General features: G+C 37.3%; 1 protein-coding gene across 3 annotated transcripts in view; it reads right to left on the bottom strand.

Annotated features, from left to right (window-relative positions):
- The window catches only part of PRRG1 (proline rich and Gla domain 1), a 108119-nt gene that overhangs the window by 66442 nt on the left and 21959 nt on the right, over window positions 1–19718 (bottom strand). Inside the window, exon 1 of one of the 3 annotated variants that reach the window (XM_016943696.4) lies at window positions 4276–4366. The exons of the other annotated variants lie outside the window; for them this stretch is intronic. The gene's annotated coding sequence lies outside the window, so the exon portion shown is untranslated. Of the gene's footprint in view, window positions 1–4275; window positions 4367–19718 lie in introns of those variants that run through there. 3 annotated transcript variants of the gene reach the window in all.

Raw genomic sequence — 19718 nt, 5'->3', positions numbered from 1 at the left:
TAAGAGCAAGCACATGGTCAGAATCATTCCTGGGGCTATGTGCTGAGGGCTTCCCTTGGGCAGTAGCCACTCCCTTGCTGATGACCTCCCTACCTTAAGGATGCCTATCCATGCCTGAGGCTTTAGCCAGTTGCCATCCAATTTTTATCCATGCCTGAAGCTTTAGCCAGTTCCCATCCAATTTTTATCCATGCCTGAGGCTTTAGCCAGTTCCCATTCAATGTTTCCTTGTAGATAGCCATCCTTGTAACTTCCCTGGAACTTATAAGCCCTGAAGAAGACGATCCTGGACACTCTGTGACAGTAAGAGTAGTGGTGGTGTTTACAGTGATGAGGACAAGCTCTGTATTTGGAATTAGCAGAGTGAGGAAAGGAGTGGCAAGCACTAGGAATCACTAGCCTGATTTCTTATACCATAAATGAGTTTTATGTTTTTGATCTTCATATAAATGAAATCATTAGTGTATGCTTTTAGATCTTTTTGGCTTCTGCTTAGTATCTTGTTTGTGAGATTCATCCATACTGTTGCATGTAATTGTAGTAGATTCATTCTTACCACTGGCTCTGTATATTATATGCACACACACAGGCATGTACATACACACACACCCCTGTTCATTTTTTCATTCTACCAGTGATAGACATTTGGATTGTGCTATGGTCTGAATGTTGGTGTCCCTCCAAAATTCATATGTTGGAAATTAATACCTAATATGACAGTGTTAAGGAGTGGAGCCTTTGGGAAGGGATTAAGTCATGAGGCTCCATTCTCATGAATGGGATTACTATCCTTATAAAAGAGGCTTGAGGGAGCTTCCCATCCCCTTTTGCCATGTGAGGACACAGCAATAAGGTACCATCTTTGAAGCAGAGAGTAAGCTCTCACCAGACACTAAATCTGCTGTCATCTTGATTTTTGACTTCCAGCTTCCAGAACTGTGAGCAATAAATTTTTGCTTTTCAAAAATTACCTAAAGTATTTTGTTATAGCAGCCTGAATCAACTAAGACAGGTTGTTTTCAGTTTAGGGAAAGTAGTAAAACAAACTCCCATTACACAGGTTTAAAACAGTGGCAATATCCATGGCTCAATCTAACATTACCAATCAGTAAGACCTACTCACTTCCTTTGCTCTAACAGCAGATCCCAGTCTATTCTCACCCCTACAAATCCTAGCCACATCTCTTTAAATTGATAATATGTGATATGGTTTGGATCTCTGTCCCTATCCAAATCTCATATTCAACTGTAATTTCCAATGTAGAAGGTGAGGTCTGGTGGGAGGTGACTGAATCATGGGAGCAGTTTCTCATGAATGGTTTAGCACTATCCCCTTAGTACTGTTCTTGTGAGAATGAGTCAGTGAGTTATTGCAAGATCTGGTTGTTTAAAAGTGTGTAGCACCTCTCCCCTCTACCTATTCCTCCTGTTCCAGCCATGTGAAGTGCTGGCTGCCCTTCACCTTCCACCATGATTGTAAGTTTCCTGAGGCTTTCCCAGAAGCCAAGCAGATGCCAGCATTATGCTTCCTATACAGCCTGTGGAACCATGACCCAATTAAATCTTGTTTCTTTATAAATTACCCAGTCTCATGTATTTCTTTATAGCACTGCAAGAATGAATTAACAAAGAAAATTGGTACCAAGGAGTGCAGCACTGCTATAAAGATACCTAAAAATGTGGAAGCGACTTTGGAACTAGGTAACGGGCAGAGGTGGAAGAGTGTGGAGGGATCAGAAGGAGATAGGAAAATGCAGGAAAGTTTGGAACTTCCTAGAGACTGGTTGAATGGTTATAGTGATATGGACAGTGAAGGCCAGGCCGAAGAGGTCTCAGATGGACATGAGGAACTAACTGGAAAATGGAGCAAAGGCCACTATTGTTATGTCCTTGCATAGAATTTGACTGAATTGTACCCCCACCCTAGGGATCTGTGGAACTTTGAACTTGACAATGATGATTTAGGATATCTGGCAGAAGAAATGTCTCAGCAGCAAAGCATTCAAGATGTGGCCTGGCTGCTTTTAACCACCTATTCTAATATGTGTAGGCAAAGAAATAACATAAAACTGGAACATATTTAAAAGGGAAGCAGAGCATAAAAGCTTGGAAAATTTGCAGCCTGGCCATGTGGTAGGAAAGAAAAGTCAATTTTCAGGAGAAGAATTCAAGAAGGCTGCAGAAATTTGCAGAAGTGGAAAGAAACCAAATACTATTAGCCAAGATGATGGGGAAAAACTCCTCAAAGGCATTTCAGAGATCTTCATGGCAGCCCCTCCTATCACAGGCCTGGAGGCCTAGGAGGGAAGAACTGTTTCATGGGCGAGGCCCAGGGCCCTGCTGCCCTGTGCAGCCTGGGGACACTGCTCCCGACATCGCAGTTGCTCCAGCTTCAGTCGTGGCCCAAAGGGGCCCAGGTTCAGTTCAGGCCACTGCTTCAGAAGATGTAAGCCATAAGCCTTGGCAGCTTCCACATGGTGTTACGCCTGTGAGTGCACAGAGAGCAAGAGTTGAGGCCTGAGAGCCTCTGCCTAGATTTCAGAGGATGTATGGAAAAGCTTGGATGTCCAGACAGAAGCCTGCTCCAGGGGCAGAGCCCACATGGGGAACCTCTACTAGGGCAGTAAGGAGGAGAAATTTGGGGTTGGAGCCCCCACACACGTCACCACTGGGGCATTGTCTAGTAGACCTGTGAGAAGAGGGTCACCATCTTCCAGACCCCAGAATGGTAGATCCACTGGCAGCTTGTACCCTCAGCCTGGAAAAGCAGAAGGTGCTCAACATCAGCCCTTGAAAGCAGCCACGGGTGCTGAACCCTGCAAAGCCAGAGGGGTGGAGCTGCCCAAGGCCTTGGGAACCCACGCCTTGTATCACTGGGCCATGGATTTAGGCCATGGAGCCAAAGGAGATTATTTTGGAGGTTGGAGGTTTAAGACTTAATGACTACCTTCCTGGATTTCAGACTTGCATGGAGCCTATAGCCCCTTTCTTTTGACTGATTTCTCCCTTTTGGAAGGAGATTTATTACCCAATGCCTATACCCCCATTGTATTTTGGAAATAAGTTGTTTTTTATTTTACAGGCTCATTGGTGGGAGGGGCTAGCCTTGTTTCAGATAAGACTTTGAACTTTGGACTTTTGAGTTAATGCTGAAATGACTTAAGATTTTGGGGGACTATTGGGAAGGCATGATTGTATTTTGCAATGTGAGAGGGACATGTGATTTGTGGGGGGCTAGTGCCAGAATGATATGGTTTGGATCTGTGTCCCCACCCAAATCTCACAATCAAGGAGGTGGGTCCTGGTGGGAGGTGATTGGATCATGGGGTCAGTTTCTCATGAACGGTTTATGCTTTTCTTGTGATAGTGAGTTCTCCCAAGATCTGATTGTTTAAAACTGTGTAGCACCTCCCCCCTCTCTCTCTTCCTCCTGTTCCAGCCATGTGAAGTGCTGGCTCTTCGCCTTCTGCCATGATTTAAGTTCCCTGAGGCCTTCCCAGAAGCTAAGGAGATGTCAGTATCATGCTTCCTGTACAGCCTGTAGAAACGTGAGCCAATTAAACCTCTTTTGTTTATAAATTACCCAGTCTTGGGTATTTCTTTATAGCAATGTGAGAACAGACTAATATAGTATGCTTCATAAAGACAATAAATACCTTAATTCTTAGGATCTTTCCTAGAATATACACTTAGTATGTGCTCAAGGAAAGGTTATTATACATGTGTAATCATTACCATCAAAGTGATCAATAACATTTTTTAATGTAGAAATGTAATTTATATTTTGACATCTTGGTTGATAAGGTCTTGGAATTGTTTTAAGTGTTCTATTTTGGGTATCTCTCACCTTATGAAATGTCCCTAAAGCCAAACTCTCCAATACTTAAACAGCCTATGATTAGCTACATACTTCTCCTCACCTTTATCAAGATGCTCAGAGGGAGGTGACAGAGAAGTAGGAATTAAAAAGAGGAGATAAGTTCTGGTAGGCTATTTGAATACAAGGTCCTAGCAACTCGTATCTTTAATATCATCAGGAGAAACTGAAAAGAGGCTTTTAGCATAACAAACCATGGGAATAATAACAGCAGCAGATAATAACATAGTGCTTTGTTATCAGATCATTGTGTTAATTCCTTTAATCTTTGCAATTTTATGAGTTAAATATAAAACTATTATTATCCCCACTTTACAGGTAAGGAATTTGATACAGAGTGGTTAAACAATTTGCCCAGGATCATAATGTCTGCAAAGTGGCAAGGCTAAGATTCTTACCTAGGTAATCTGGCTCTATGATGATATACAATAGCAGGTTCTTGATTGGGGTTGGGGGGGTGGATTTCTTTCTCTAAATGGGGTGAGCATCCTACAATTTAAACAAAATATTAGGTTGAGCTATGTGTGAGCAAATGTAAGTATGGATTTTAAAGACACTTCATATATGCAAATAAAGCTTTTCAGCCATTAAAAAGTATGAGAAGAGGATTACAAAGGGACAGGAGGAAACTTTTGCAGGTGACTGCTTGCCCATTATCTAGATTGTGATGATAAATTCATGAGTGTACACATACATAAAAAAAATCTCCAGTTGTACACTTCAAATATGTGTATGTATGCCAATTATATGACAATTATACCTCAACAGAGCTCTGTGAAAAAGGATAAAATAGATCTATAGGTAAGCCAATCAAAAAATAAAAAAGGATGTCCACAATGTATTGAGTAGAGAAAAAATTATAAAACAGTATTCATGATATCATTTGTTAGATATGTATAAACACATATGTAAGAGTATATTATACATATATAAAATGTTATCTGTGAGGTTATTTTGTAGCCTCTGGCAATACAAAGAGCTTTCACTGAGGCATCCCTCAACAGGTACATGAAGAAGCCATCTTGGGCTGGGCACCAGTAGCTCACGCCTGTAATCCCAGCACTTTGGGGAGGCCAAGGCCGGTGATCACCTGAGGTCAGGAGTTTAAGATAAGCTTGGCGAACATAGCAAAACCCCATCTCTACTAAAAATACAAAAATTAGCCAGGCATGGTGGCAGGCATCTGTAATCCCAGCTTCTCGGGAGGCTGAAGCAGGAGTATCGCTTGAGCCTGGTAGGCAGAGGTTGCAGTGAGCCTAGATCACGCCACTGCACTCCAGCCTGGACGACAGAGCGAGACTCCGTCTGAAAAAAAAAAAAAGAAGCCATCTTGGAAGCAGATGCTTCAGGCCCAGTCAAGCCTTTGGATGACTGCAGCCCCAGCCTACATCTTGATAGCAATCTCATGAGAGACCCTATGCCAAAACCACCCAGCTGAGTTGCTCCTAGATTGCTCTCAGAAACTGTGTGAGATAACAAATGTTTATTACATGAAGCTGCTAACTTTTGGGGTAATTTGTTATGCAGTGGTAGATAAATAATACAGCATATAGTATTGCTCTTTTGTAAAATTATATTATATATATATATACACATATATATCTCATACATACGGAAAAGTATACAAATCATTAGTATACACCTTGTTGAATTTTCACAAAGTGAGCCCACCCAGGTAACCAGCACCCAAATCAAGACACTTAGCAGAATAGTACTAGCACCCCAGAAACCCTCCTTCTGCTTCCTGTCCAGTTACTAATTCCTAATAAGGGTAACGACCACCCTGACTTATTACACGTTTTGTGTGTTTTTGAATTTCATATAAATGGAATCATAGTATGTACTCATTTGGATCAAGCTTCTTTTGCTCAACATCATGTTTGTAAGATTCATCCATATTGTTGCATATAGTTGTAGCTCATTCATTCTCACTACTGATTCCATGTTAGGTATATATCCCCATTAATTTATTCATTCTATTGACAGAAATTTAAGTTATTTCAAGTTTAGGTTTATTACAAGTAGTGCTGTAAACATTCTTGTGCATGTCTTTTGATGAAACTATGTATCTGTTTCTGTTGGGTGTATGCCTATATTTCTATTTCTGTTGGGTGTATGCCTATATTTCTATTTCTGTTGGGTGTAGAAGTAGAATTACTGGGTCACATGCTGCCTATATTCAGCTCTACTCATTACTACTAAACAGTTTTCCAATGTGGTTGTACCAATTTACACTCCCAGCAGAGTTTCAATTATTCTATATCTCTATATTCTTACAAACTCTTGGTATTGTCTTTTTCATCTTTGTTACTCTTGAGGGGGTAATGGTATCACATTGTGCATTTTCCTGATAAGTGATGAAAATGAATACCTTTTTGCACATTGGCCCTTTGAATATCTTTTGTGAAGTGCCTGTTTCAAGTCTTTTGTCCATTTAAACATACATCAATTTTTGGATCAGCTAAAGGCCATAATTTCCTAAACTTATGAGTTCTGTATGATATTGTGAAAATAAGAGTCTTGGAGCAACAGAACAGTCATCAAAATAAAAGAAAGATAGAACTAATAGTAGGAATATAGTTAGGTGCCTCTTCTAGAAATATAAGAGAAATAAGAACAGCAGTAAGGCAGAAGGAATCCTTAAGGTAGAAATGAGACAAAAAAGAGAAGCCATTATGAAGACAATGCATCTGGACAGGATTTGCTTCATTTTGATGGGTGGGAAGTAAGCCACACATAGGAGATAGCTCAAGAATCTTATGTTAGCCTTAGCCACTGTCCAGAAAGTCTTTTCCATGGAAATGAAGGGACACGGATGAGTTTTAACCCTATTATATAGTGGTATATAACTCAGGGCAGGGCAGTTCAGTGATAGTAGGCAAAACAGTAAATATTCTGCAAATGGGAAAGTATATAACTTGTAAGTGTGGTTGCATTATATCACACTTCTCAAAAGAGGAAAAATGGTCATTTATATATACCCTTGAATGGCCAATAAGTATATACTAACCTTCCTTTAACCTCACAAGCCTACATTAGGCTTTACTTTCTTTTTTTTTTTTTCTTTTATGAGTTACCAGAATGCACTATGGCATTAGGTGCTTATTTTTAGTTTACCGATTAAATTTTAGTAAGATTCTTCAGATAGCAGAACAATCAGTTTAAAAAGTTAATTTTGCTGGACAAGATCAATGCATAATGGACACCATGTATAAGTGAAAAAGTAGAAGAATAAACAATGTGGCTTTGGTAGTATCATCTTAGGCATACCACAGCACAGAATTTTAGCTCCAAATGTAACAATCTGGTGTTTTAAAAGTGATCATATAAGAAGTTCAGGTATTTTAATTTTAAAATAAATAAGGTCAGATACACTAAATTACTTCAAGAGGTCAATATAGACAATTCAACCAGAGAGAAATAGGTTCTCACATTTTTAACTCTCACATTGTCATACTGTATAAGCATGTCACAAAAAAATGACATTGAGAAATCATTGCAAATAGCATATGGGACAAATGTGATATGCCTCTGAGGCCTTAGAAGGACACAGTTATTTCTGTGACATGTAACACTGTTGCATCACTAGATACTAAATCATGTCACTGTAGTGAATGTTTAAGAATATCACATTAAAACTACCAGGAGAACCAAAATGTAATGACTTGACAGAGATAATAAAACATTAGCCTCAATTCTCAAGAATATATATTTTCCAGGATGAATTCTTAAATAAGATTTACATGTTCAATAAAGACTTTCTAAGTAAAGATCCATGTTCTATAAATATCATTAAAAATTATTCAAAGGAAATTTGTCTCAACAAAAAATTAAATTGTTAAAGCTACATAACAATAAGAATTACATCTCATAAAAGCATGAGTGTGGGTTTGTTTGTAAGATAAAGTTAAAAGGCACGTGCAGAAGCACTTTTTCCCTTTGCAAACTAGTATCTTTTCCTGCAGAAGTAGCCCAGACAAAATTACAAGGATGGATTCCTGGGAGAAGGTGATGTTCTTGGGTTACACTAACTACATAGGTAAAGAAAATCTAAAAATAATGTGGAATTCTAGGCTTGAATTATCGATTTCTTTTGCTTTTAAACTCTTCAACTCAATCTAATTGAACTGGAGTGCTATGAATTCTCGGAGAGAAAGCAGAAGAGAAATGAAACAAGGGTCCTGGAAAGTCCACAAACTAGAAAATGAGCTTAATCACATTTGATTAAAAATGACCAATCCTCAAAGGGAGATTTGATTTTGTAACGATGTCCTATTTTAGTTAATGCTTTCAGAAATCATGTGTATCTTATTTGATGTTATTTCCTCATATGCATCACTAAACTTGACACATACTAGACATGCAAAATCTATTGAATTAAAAAGATATTTTAATGAGTTGAGCTCATATGTTATTCCAGTTTGTATTCTATGTTTTTATTCATACATTATAAGAATCTTCCTATAAACATGATTCTTAATAGTTGCATTATATTCATGTACCATAATTTAACCATTCCTAAATGTTTTACCATTTGGAAATAAACTTTGTTATATCCATACACTGGAAAATTATGCAGCCTTTAAGATTTGATTATATTTTTGTAGCTGCAAAATATACACATAGCTGTGTATATCTTATATATATCTATAGCTGCAAGATATACACATAGCTGTGTATATCTTAGTACACTGCTACATTATTTCCTTGGGGAAGAAGAGTGTGAAAACCTAGATCAAGACATCTGGAGACAGAGCTATCTTATTCTTTGGGGCAAGCACGTGCATACTACTGGTAAAATTAAACAGGGGGGTTATCAGCTCTTCACATGTGTCAATTAATTTAACCAGCCTGCCTCTTAATACTTAACTGAAATAAACTACAAAAATTGAAGCTTTCCTATAGTGAAGTGGAGATGGTATGGCAGTGAAAGAGTTAGATCACAAAGGGTGAGTGTGGAATAATTGATTCCGACCAGGCAATACACAACAGACAAGTCCATTCTGTTCCTTCACCAACTGTGAGATATTTTTAGGAGTATGTTTCCTCTCCTATAAAAGGCTTCCAGGTGAAATGTATGAAGACTCAGGGAAGCTTGAGAAGAAAGGGCCAAGATATAATCTGTGCATACTTTGTTCATTGCAGGGGTTATTATATGCATATGATCAATTGTTGCTTTACCTCACAAATTATCTTATATAAAATTTCAGTTGTTATATATTTCTGGATATCACTTAATTGGTGTCCTAGATTATCACCAAATCATGATAAAAAAGGAAATATGTACACCAATTCAACAAATTAAATTTAATATTTCTGTATCAAATTCACTTTATTTATTCACACTAGGTAGGCCTGTTCTGGAAAGAATTAAACATGATTTACACAAAATCATGTAATAAAAGAAGATAAAATAAAAGTTTAAAAATAAGCATTTGAGAAAAACATGACAAAGGGAAAGATCAATAATAAGAGAGATAAGACAGAGACAGGATTCAGGTCTGTATACAAAAAAAAAAAAAAAACAGTTATAGAAGGTTCTGTAATTTTGACAAAGTAAGGGGTAAACCTCCTAGTAGCCAATGCCAAAAAAATAATTTGTTACATGAGCTATGGTATCCTAAGATAAAAATAAACCAGTTGCCCAGAAACTTTATTACTTATGATTTCGAGATTAGACAGAAAAATTATCCAGTGTCCTCAAAAGAAGAAATGTAATGAATGATGTCTTCAACATCCTTATAGTATATACAATAACACATTTAATGTCATAATTTCTTATAACTTCTTTCTTATAAGTCGGCCAAGGGCAAGATAGCGTAGAAGCAATGTACTCTGTATTTGTATAACATATTTAGAAACTGGCCCACTCAAATGGCTTCTTAAAACAACTTAGACACAATCGAAAGCATACCTAGTGGAATGATCATGCCAAAGGAAACTCATTGCACCTGGGTGGTTCAGACCAATGTCAGATGGTCACTCTATAAACAAAACATAAAAGATCTGACTCACTCTACTGGCCCTTCTCCAAAAAGAACAGCAGTCCTGAGAGAACTGCTGATAAGCAACTCCATGGGCCAAGATAATTCTGATTATTGTTCCATTCTAAAGAATTAAGGGCAAAGTATTATAGTTCATTTGGGGGTAGCCTTGGTTCCCTAAGAATTACTACTCCCCAGAAGCAGTTTGTGGAAATCCTGCCAAGTTGGTTTACAGAATCAGTGCAGCCCTGGGATCAATCAGCCAAAAGAAAATAGGATGTTTGTTATTATATGGTTATAGCTAAAAAGTATCCCCAAAACCTTATACTGGAGTCTAACTGTCTGGAAACAATGTACTAAAGGATCTGGTACTGGGTGGAGGGAACATTTTCTGGACTATTACCACTTTAGTACTCCATTTTCAGGTGGATTCAAATCTATCTGTAAATCCCTTCTTTCCCCTAGTTACATATCTTTTCATCAGAGTTGAGGTACAGGAACAGAGGTATGGAGGGAGTTCTGTCTGAAGATTTTTTTCTTGCTCCCCCAGCTCTACATCAAGCACATTCATACCATTTTACTTGATCTGCTCATTAAAAACCCAATGAGTCCAGAGAGGTGAATAATCATACCTGTTTTACAGATGAGGAAACCAAGGCTTAGTTTGGTTACAGAGCTACTACTTATTATAACCTGTAGTACCACATTCCAGGTCTGATTCTTAATCTAATGGTGTCCTCACTAAAGTATTGAACCAAGAATGGAAAATTATCAGCTCTCAGCTTACTGTCCTACAGTAGATTTTCTAATATTAAAATGCCCATTTTTGCAACTTGCAAATTAAAAGCAACAAATATAAAGGCATGCAAATATGAATCAGAGGTTCTAAGACAGGCTCTCGGAGTTCTGGCCCTTTTTATTTGCTTTTCTACTACAAGAAGAATCTTAAAATTTGAGTCAAGCTAGTTCTCTGCAAATGCTGTCTACTTTCCCATTTCCATGCCTTTGTTCATACCATTCTCCTTCATTTAAATATGATATTCCTTCCATTTTTATTTAAATCCTAAAGCCACTGTTAATTACAGTATAATTCTTCTCCTCCTTAGAAATATATCTTCATCAGCCCAGGAGGATGTAATCACTCTGTCCTCTGAATATCTATGGCATTCAAATCTGTAGTACTCATTTTCGTTTGCTCCCCCATTTTCTGTGTGTATATTATTCTCCCCAGATTGCAAGTTCTTTGAGGGAGGAGGCCATGACTTGGCCTATCTGCATTTGTCATAGCATCCAACACTTAGTTGGCACAGAGAATACACTCAATAACTGATGAATAAGATACCAAATCCCCTGGACTGTCTAAACAAACCAGTTGCCTACTTCACTACATTTATTTCACTGTAGATTTGAACAATATTTTAATTTCCCATTTTCCTCTTTACTGCTCCTTTTTTACTTTATCTATAACACAAAACCAATATTGGGTTGAATATAGATTATTGTATGATATGGTTCAGGAATATTTTCTGTTCACCAAACTGATATATACTTAAGGCAGGCAATTTGGAAAATGCGTAAATTTTAATTGTGACTTCATAGTTCCTTATATAAATATTTATCATTTATTTAATCAGTCCTCTATTGGTTTTAGTCTAGGATGGTTCTATTTCTTCATTATAAATAGCACTAAACATATATCTACCTATATTTTATACACATTTCTTACTATTTTCTGAGATTAACTTCCTTGGCCGATAATTATTGCTAACTGTTACTTGCAGTGGAACATTTTTCTACTAATATATATACCAGGAATAGACAGATGAATAATAATTGCACTTTCTACTATGGTAGAAAGAAGCAAATAAAAATGCAATAAACCCATCACAGACGCTATAAAAGCAGTAAGTAAAGGACACATTATAGGAAGACTAGTCAGGTCAATTGCACCTAGAAAAGATAAGAAGTCTTCACAAACATGGTGACACTTGAGAGTCTTAAAAAATGAAGACTTGCCTGCCAGGAGCAGAAGGCCAAAAGACTTGCCTCCTGTCCAAAACTGCTGCCTCTAATCCCATGCTAAAAAAAAAAAAAAAAAAAAAGCAAAAAGACATTGCAATTCAATATACTTCCCATTCTTCCAACAAAAATTCATAAGGACTTACCACAGTCAACTATTGTGCTAGGACTCAGTGATTACCAAAATGACATAAAACCTGCCCTCATGCTGCTGACAGTCTAATGATTTTCAAGGATACCTTAATGAACCAAGCAATTACAACTCAATGGCTGTATAACTCTCTCTCAGATATACCACCGTATCTGGCCTAAAAGAAGTCTGATTCTCCAAGCCTTTCAAACTAAAACCTAATTTTGTTTCTTATGTACAAATTACCTCACTCCAAGAATAAAGAGAAGGACATCATGTTGTCATTTGTTATCATTAAAAATCTCAGTGCAATTACGAACCTGGCAAAGATCCTAGGAGATCAAATCCGTCTATTGTGTAACTAACAGCTTCAAAACCTCTGGAGACAATCAGAATCCAAGTACTTAAGAAAATTACCTCACTATCCATTCACTTCCTTGGAAACTGCTTCTGAAATGTCTTGCTGCAGTTTTAACTATCAAGGAAAGTCACTCAGGAAAGGCTGCTCCTACATATCAATTTAGTTACTAGTCTGAGGAGAAAATTCTCTTTGGCTAACCATTTCACCAAACTTCATATAAGCATTATAGGATTCTAATATCTCATGCTGCTAATTTTAAAACAGACTTTCTCCCTGTCCTTCTGATCACACAGATACAACGAAACATAGAAAAGTCCTTTGAAAATGTAACACCTTACCTCTGAAGCATTCATCTACCTCAGAGATATAAGAGTAAGACAAAGGATAGTAATGTAGTCTGCTACAGAATCAACAGGATTTCAACTGGGTCCTCAGAAGAATAAAACAAACATCCATTAAATTATAATCTTTCAGAATCGTCTGGAAAAAATATTGAATTCTGTGGGTGACATTCATGAATATCCATAAAATACATTCTTTGGCCTTACTCACCTTGCTATTCCAGTCTAAAATTGTTTTTCACATTTTCAGTGCTCACTCATGCAATTAAAGCCTCAGAGCAGCTTGGAGCACTGGATTTCAACCCAACTTACCTGAAGGAGAAAAAGGCTGCATACAGCTTGATCTGTAGTTACAGGTCACTAGAGTCAACAACAGCAAGATGGCTACCCACAGCTCTGTAATGAACCCAGAAGTCTCAACCCTTTTTAAGGTTTCCCAGTCTGCGTACATTACTGAGTAAATGGAGATGTAGGGCAGATAACTGAAGGGAGTTTCTAAATTATGATACTGAATACTTGGATTAATCTCAGGAAACAGTTCCACACTACATCTCTTTTACAATAATCACACTGATAAGTCAATGCCAAATCCCTAGTTTTAGTGAAAGATCAACAAAGCTACTTGGAACTCATTCGTATCCAATACTGAATAGCACCTATAGTACAGCCTATAATTTGCCATAATGACATAAAAACCCCACATAATCTCTTACATGTGCATTAAAAAGAGGATAATGGGCCAAAAGTCAAAAGTCTTTCAAGTTGTATTTTGAGGATTTTATAATTCATACTCTGATGAACATCTTAACCCCAATATTAGAGAAAGTCATTATTTGCTACGCTACACACTTAATTACTTGAGACTCTCTATAAGCCTCCTAATTTTGATACACATCTTTAAAGTGTTCATGTTAATAATCTCATTTACTTTGGCTATCATATGAGGCAGAAACTACAACATGAACTTTATTTAATTACCTGGTCCACTATTCCCTACCGTCTTTCAACAAATGAGTTAAAAAGAAGAAGTAGAAAACACCATTACAGGATTTATCCAAAAACAATTCATTTAAATAGCTTTATCTAACAAAGTATATCATGGACAGATTAATCTTTTATTTAAAATGACTTGAAATATATTGGCTGTGTATCAACATGTATGCAAGATGAAAAATATGCAAATATTTTTATTTAATCATCTTATTTCTGAGATAAACAAAACGTTCACACTTAGGTAATTTATTAGTGGTGAGAAATTTATGGTGAATCCCTAATTAATAGATTCAACTAGTATTTACTGAATACCTAACTTTGTGACAGGCATTGTATTAAGAACAGTAGAAATGAGCATTTGGCTCAAAAAAGTCCTAACTAGGTTAATAAAAAATTTCCAGATTCTGTGAAAAGCTACTCAAATTTCAGTATAACTGAGGGAGGTGGGATTATATAGGTTGCTCATAGCCTCCAAAGGTTTCTGATTATCTCCACAATGTCTCCCTCCCCTACTCCCTGTTATATGGAAATCAAGAGGCTGGGACATCACAAGATTCTACCTTACCAAAAGTTACTGAAGGAACACATGGTCCTGGTTGCTAAGAGATTATTCAGTAAAGCAGAGATTTTTTGCCCGCAAGGAAATATTCCTGAAAACTTTCCATTTCTGGGTATGATGAGCTCAGAACCTATAGGATCCTCTCCCTCCTCAGCATATATATATATATATATATATACTCACATTTCTGACTAAACACTGAACCATGCTTATACAGTCCAGACTTTCAGCAGCCCATCCAAAAACAAAGATCTGAATGAAGATAAGAGCTGCTGCAAAAGAAATAGAGTTAGCTGTTCAAGCCCGGTCAACAAAACTAGATACTAAAACAAAGGAACCAATACTTTTTGGGTGAAAATAACATAATCCAGAATTTCCTCAATTTAGCATTCATAATATCTAAGATATAACTCAAAAGAACCCAGCATACAAAGAATCAAGAAAATAGAACACACTATAAACAGGAAAAAAAAAATCGATGGAGTCCAACTCCATGATGAACCAGATGTTGGAAGTAACATAAAGATTTTAAACTGGTTATCATCAATGAAATGCAAATAGACATGTTTCTAATTCATGAAAACCTGACTTTCATTTTCTGGTTCAGAATGTAAGGAGCTTGAAAGTTATCACTCTTATCCTCACAAGAAAAATGCTAAACAAAGTGAAAATCAACAACTCTTCCTAGATCCATTAGAGGTTGCAATTACAGGGCAAATCACTGCCCCCAAACTATAGAGACAGACAGGCAGATACAGAAAATCCAACTTTCTGAAGCAGAAGCCCAGGAGAAAACTCCAGAACCAGTATCAGGCTAAGAAAACATAAACTGTAGTTTGAGAGTTAGAAACTCCAGGGAGGCCCAATCTTAGACCCATACCCAGTTCTGTGAGTTTTAGCTCCAGGAACCCTATCAGGTTCTTACAGTAAAGATAAAAGAAAAATTATTTTGGGCTTCAGGCAGGGAGAGTTTAAAAAAAAGCCATTTTATGAAGCACTCAAGAACATTCTCTTTCTTACCAAGGCCTGCCCTCAGGTGAAACTATAGTGGTTCCTGAGTATCCACGGATACCTAAATCCAGAGATACTCAACTCCCTTATATACAATGGTGTTATATTTGCACATAACCTATGCACATCCTCCCATATACTTTAAATCATCTCTATATTGCTTATAATACCTCATACAATATAAACGCTAGGTAAATAGTTGCTATACTGCAATTTTTATTTGTGTTATTTTGTATTATTGTATTGTTATTCTTTATTGCTTTTTTTCCCAAACATTTTCCATCCATGGTTGGTTGAATCCATGCATGTTAAACTCATGGATACAGAGGACCCAACTATATTACTAGAACATAACCAACTGGGGATTTAGCAGACCTTAACTGACCTAAAAGAAGGAAATGCCCAATTCCTGTCCCCATTTAGCCTTCCTATTTCACCTAAGGTGGGAAAAACAAAGCAAAACTGAGAAGCACTTGCGAAGGTCACAGTCTAGGGCACAGGCTCACTAAAAGATTGAGACCCAATCATAGGACCATAGAACACTTCTCTCCCTACACCTTACTACATCAATAGGGATCCTGTATAATAACAGGGGGATACAACAGAAAGAATTACATATCTCAGATCTTAAGAAAAAGTTGCTAGAGGAACTCAAATATAACAGGGAAGTAAAAAACAAAGACAGCAGAGGATATTTTATTTCCTGACACTTACAGCTACAGAAAATACTAAACACAGCTTAATCCCTAACCAAATAAACATAAAACCTTACACTAAAGGTCTATTCACCTCAGTTCCTTTTACCCAATACATCATTTCCAGCTTTTGACAAAAAAATCACAAAGCATACTAAAAAGGCACAGTTTGATGAGGCAGAACATCAGAACCAACCTCAATTATGACAGAGACCTTGGATTTATCAATTCATGAAAACCTCAGTAGAGAAATAGGAAGCCTCAGCAGAGAAATAAAGGCAATAAAAAAGGAAATTTTAAAATACAAAATATAATTTATGAAAAAAATCACTAGATGGATTTAACAGCAAAATGGACATAACAGGAATAAGTGAACTCGAAGATAGATCAATAGAAATTACACAAGTTGAAGAACAGAGAAAAAAATGAAACAAATTGAACAGAAGCTCAAAAACTTAATAGATGATATCGAACAGTCATACATAAGCGAATTTAGTATACCAGTAGAAGAGGAGATAGAATGGGACATAAAATATATTTGAAGTAATAATAAATGAAAATTTCCCAAACTTGATGAATGATAGCAATGAATATATACAAGATACGAAATGATTTCAAAGCAGAATACAGAGAAGTCCATTCTGAGGTAAATAATAAACCACTGTAAGTCAAAGAGAAAGAGCCTTGAAAGCAGCAAGAGAAAAATGACATATCACAGTCAAAACAACAATTCAGTTAATGCTTAACTTCTCATCAGAAACTATGGATCATGGACACTAAAGAAAATAAAATTACAGACAAATATCCCTGATGAACACAAATGCAAAAATACTCAACAAAATACTAGCAAACTGAATTCAATAGCATATTTAAAAGATCATTCACCAGATCAAATGGAATATATTCCTGGAACACAAGGATAATTCAACATATAGAAAGCTATAAATATGACACACTACATTAACAGAATGATAGACAAAAACTATATGATCATCTCAATATATACAGAAAAGCATTTGATAAAATTCAACATTGTTTCCTGATAAACTCTCAACAAATTAGGTACAGAAGAAAGTATCTTAACACAATAAAGGCCATATATGACAAGCCCACAGCTAATAGCATACTCAGTGATGAAAAGTTGAAAGCTTTTCCTCTAAGATCAGGAACAAAGATGCCCATTCTCAAAACTTCTATTCAAAATAGAACTGGAAGTCCTAGCAAGAGCAATTAGGCAAGAGAAAAAAAAAATTAAAGGAATGAAAATCAGAAAATAAAAAGTTAAACTATTGGTCTTATATAGAGAAAACCTGAAGGACTCAACCAAAAAACTGTTAGAAGTAATAAACAAATTTGGTTAAAACAGGTACAGGATACAAAATCAGCATTAAAAAGTTAGTAGTGTTGCTATACACTAATAATGAACTACCTACAAAATAAATCAGGAAACCAATCTCATTTATAGTTGCTACCAAAAAAGAAACCCCACTTAGGAATAAACATAACCAAGGATGTAAAAGTTGTGTACACTGAAAACTGTAAAACATTGAAAAAATTTGGAAAAGTCATGAATAAATGGAAAGACACACTATTTTCATGGAATGGAAGAATTAATATTGTTAAAATGTCCTTGCCACCCAAAGCAATCTATAGATTCAATGGAATCCCTATCAAAATTTCAATGACATTTTTCACAGAAATAGAGAAAATGATCCTAAAATTCATGTTGAACTACAAAAGACCCCCAATAGCCAAAGCAGCCTTGAGGGGGAAAAAAGCTTGACACATTACAGTACTTGACTTCAAAATATCCTACAAAGCTAAAGTAATCAAAACTCCATTGTGCTGGCATAAAAACAGACACATAGACAAATACAACAGGATAGAGAGCCTAGACACAGACCCATACAGTTAATGGTCAATTGATTTTTCAAAAAGGGGCCAAGAACACATAATGGGAAAAGGAGAGTCTCTTCAATAAATAGTGATAGGAAAACTGGATATCCACATGCAAAAGAGTGAAACTGGACCATTATCTCACACTATATACAATAATCAACTCATAATGGATTAAAGACCTAAAGGTAAGACCTGAAACTATAAACCTACTAGTAGAAAACATAACGGAAAAGGTCCACGACATTGGTCTGGGCAATAGTCTTTTGAATATGATACCAAAAGAACAGGCAACAAAAGCACAAAAATAGACAAATTAGATTTCATCAAACTAAAAAGTTTCTGGACAGCCAAGGAACAATAAACAGAATGAAGAGATAACCCATGGGATGGGAGAAAATATTTGCAAACTATACATCTGATAAGGAGTTAATAGCCAGAATATATAAGGAACTCAAAGAACTCAATAGCAAGAAAACAAATAGTCCAATTTAAAAATGGGCGAAGTTAGCCCAGCACAGTGGCTCATGCCTGTAATCCCAGCACTTTGGGAGGCCAAGGCAGGTGGATCACTTGAGGTCAAGAGGTCAAGAGTTCAAGACCAGCCTGGTCAACATGGTGAAACCCTGTCTCTATTGAAAATACAAAAAAATTAGCTGGGCATGGTGGTGGGCACCTGTAATCCCAACTACTTGGGAGGCTGAAGTATGAGAATCACTTGAACCTGGGAGGCGAAGGTTGCAGTGAGCTGAGATTGTGCCACCGCACTCCAGCCTGGGCAACAGAACAAGACTCCATCTCAAAAATAAATAACTTAAATTTAAAATAGGCAAAGTACCTGACAGACATTTCTCAAAGACATACAAACAGTCTACAAGTATATAAAAAAATGCTCAGCATCACTAAGGGAAATGCAAGTTGAAACCACAACTAGACATACCCCACACTTATTAGAACAGCACTTATCAAAACAGTAAAAGACAACAAGTGTTGATAAAGATATGAAGAAAAGGGAAATCTTCAGCACTACTGGTGGAAATGTAAATTAGTATAGCCATTTTGGAAAACAGAATGGAGGTTCCTCAAAAAATTTAAAAAGTACTACCATATGATCCAGCAGTTCTGTCACAGGATTCTTGTGGTGTTGCTTCACCAGCCAGAAACCTCTGTGGCCAGTGGCGTCTTTGCCTGAGTTTTACTTGGGCCTGCTGAGCTCATTCCACCCACTCAGCCTGGCAGTCTACACTCGGCTCACACTACCAGCCTGGCTCCCATGCCTGCCAAGGGCAAGCCAGGCGTAGAGCGGTGAGGAGCGCTGTGAGCAAGTATAGGGTCCAGCCTCTGTGCACAGCCAGGCATGCTGGCTGAAGTGGAGCAGGAAACTCCAGATGCTGGCATGGGCACTGGCTCCCTGCAAGGCTGTGGCTGGGCCAGGCGTACTGCAAGCAGCTTCCACGGCTGGCACCAGGGAACACAGTAGCACCCAGAAGCTTGGAAATGCCAGGAACCGCAACGCCTCAAACAGGGTGTCACAGCCCTGGCTCAGAGAACTCCTAGGTCTGGGCTCCCAGAAGGGAAGCAGCTCTTCTCTCCTTCTCTCTTCTCTCCTTCTTGTTGTCTACAACGTAATGAGCAAGGAGTGTGTTTCAGCCCTGTTTGTGTTACAGCTCTTTTTGCCCTGCCATTGGTGGGTTCCAAGTTCTTGTCCTTTATCCAGGAAGAATGAGGTACATGGACAAATGGAGGGCGAGCAAGGCAAAAAGGAGCTTTACTGAGCGACAGAACAGCTCAGAGGAGACCCACATTGGGTAGCTCCTCTCCACAGGCAGGGTGTCTTGATGAGTGTTCAGCT

The sequence above is a fragment of the Pan troglodytes genome, chromosome X, assembly GCF_028858775.2.
Source record: "Pan troglodytes isolate AG18354 chromosome X, NHGRI_mPanTro3-v2.0_pri, whole genome shotgun sequence".
Classification (NCBI taxonomy): Eukaryota; Metazoa; Chordata; class Mammalia; order Primates; family Hominidae; genus Pan; species Pan troglodytes.
The sequence above is the reverse complement of the archived record's forward strand: the minus strand, read 5'-3'. Positions and strand labels throughout refer to the sequence as shown.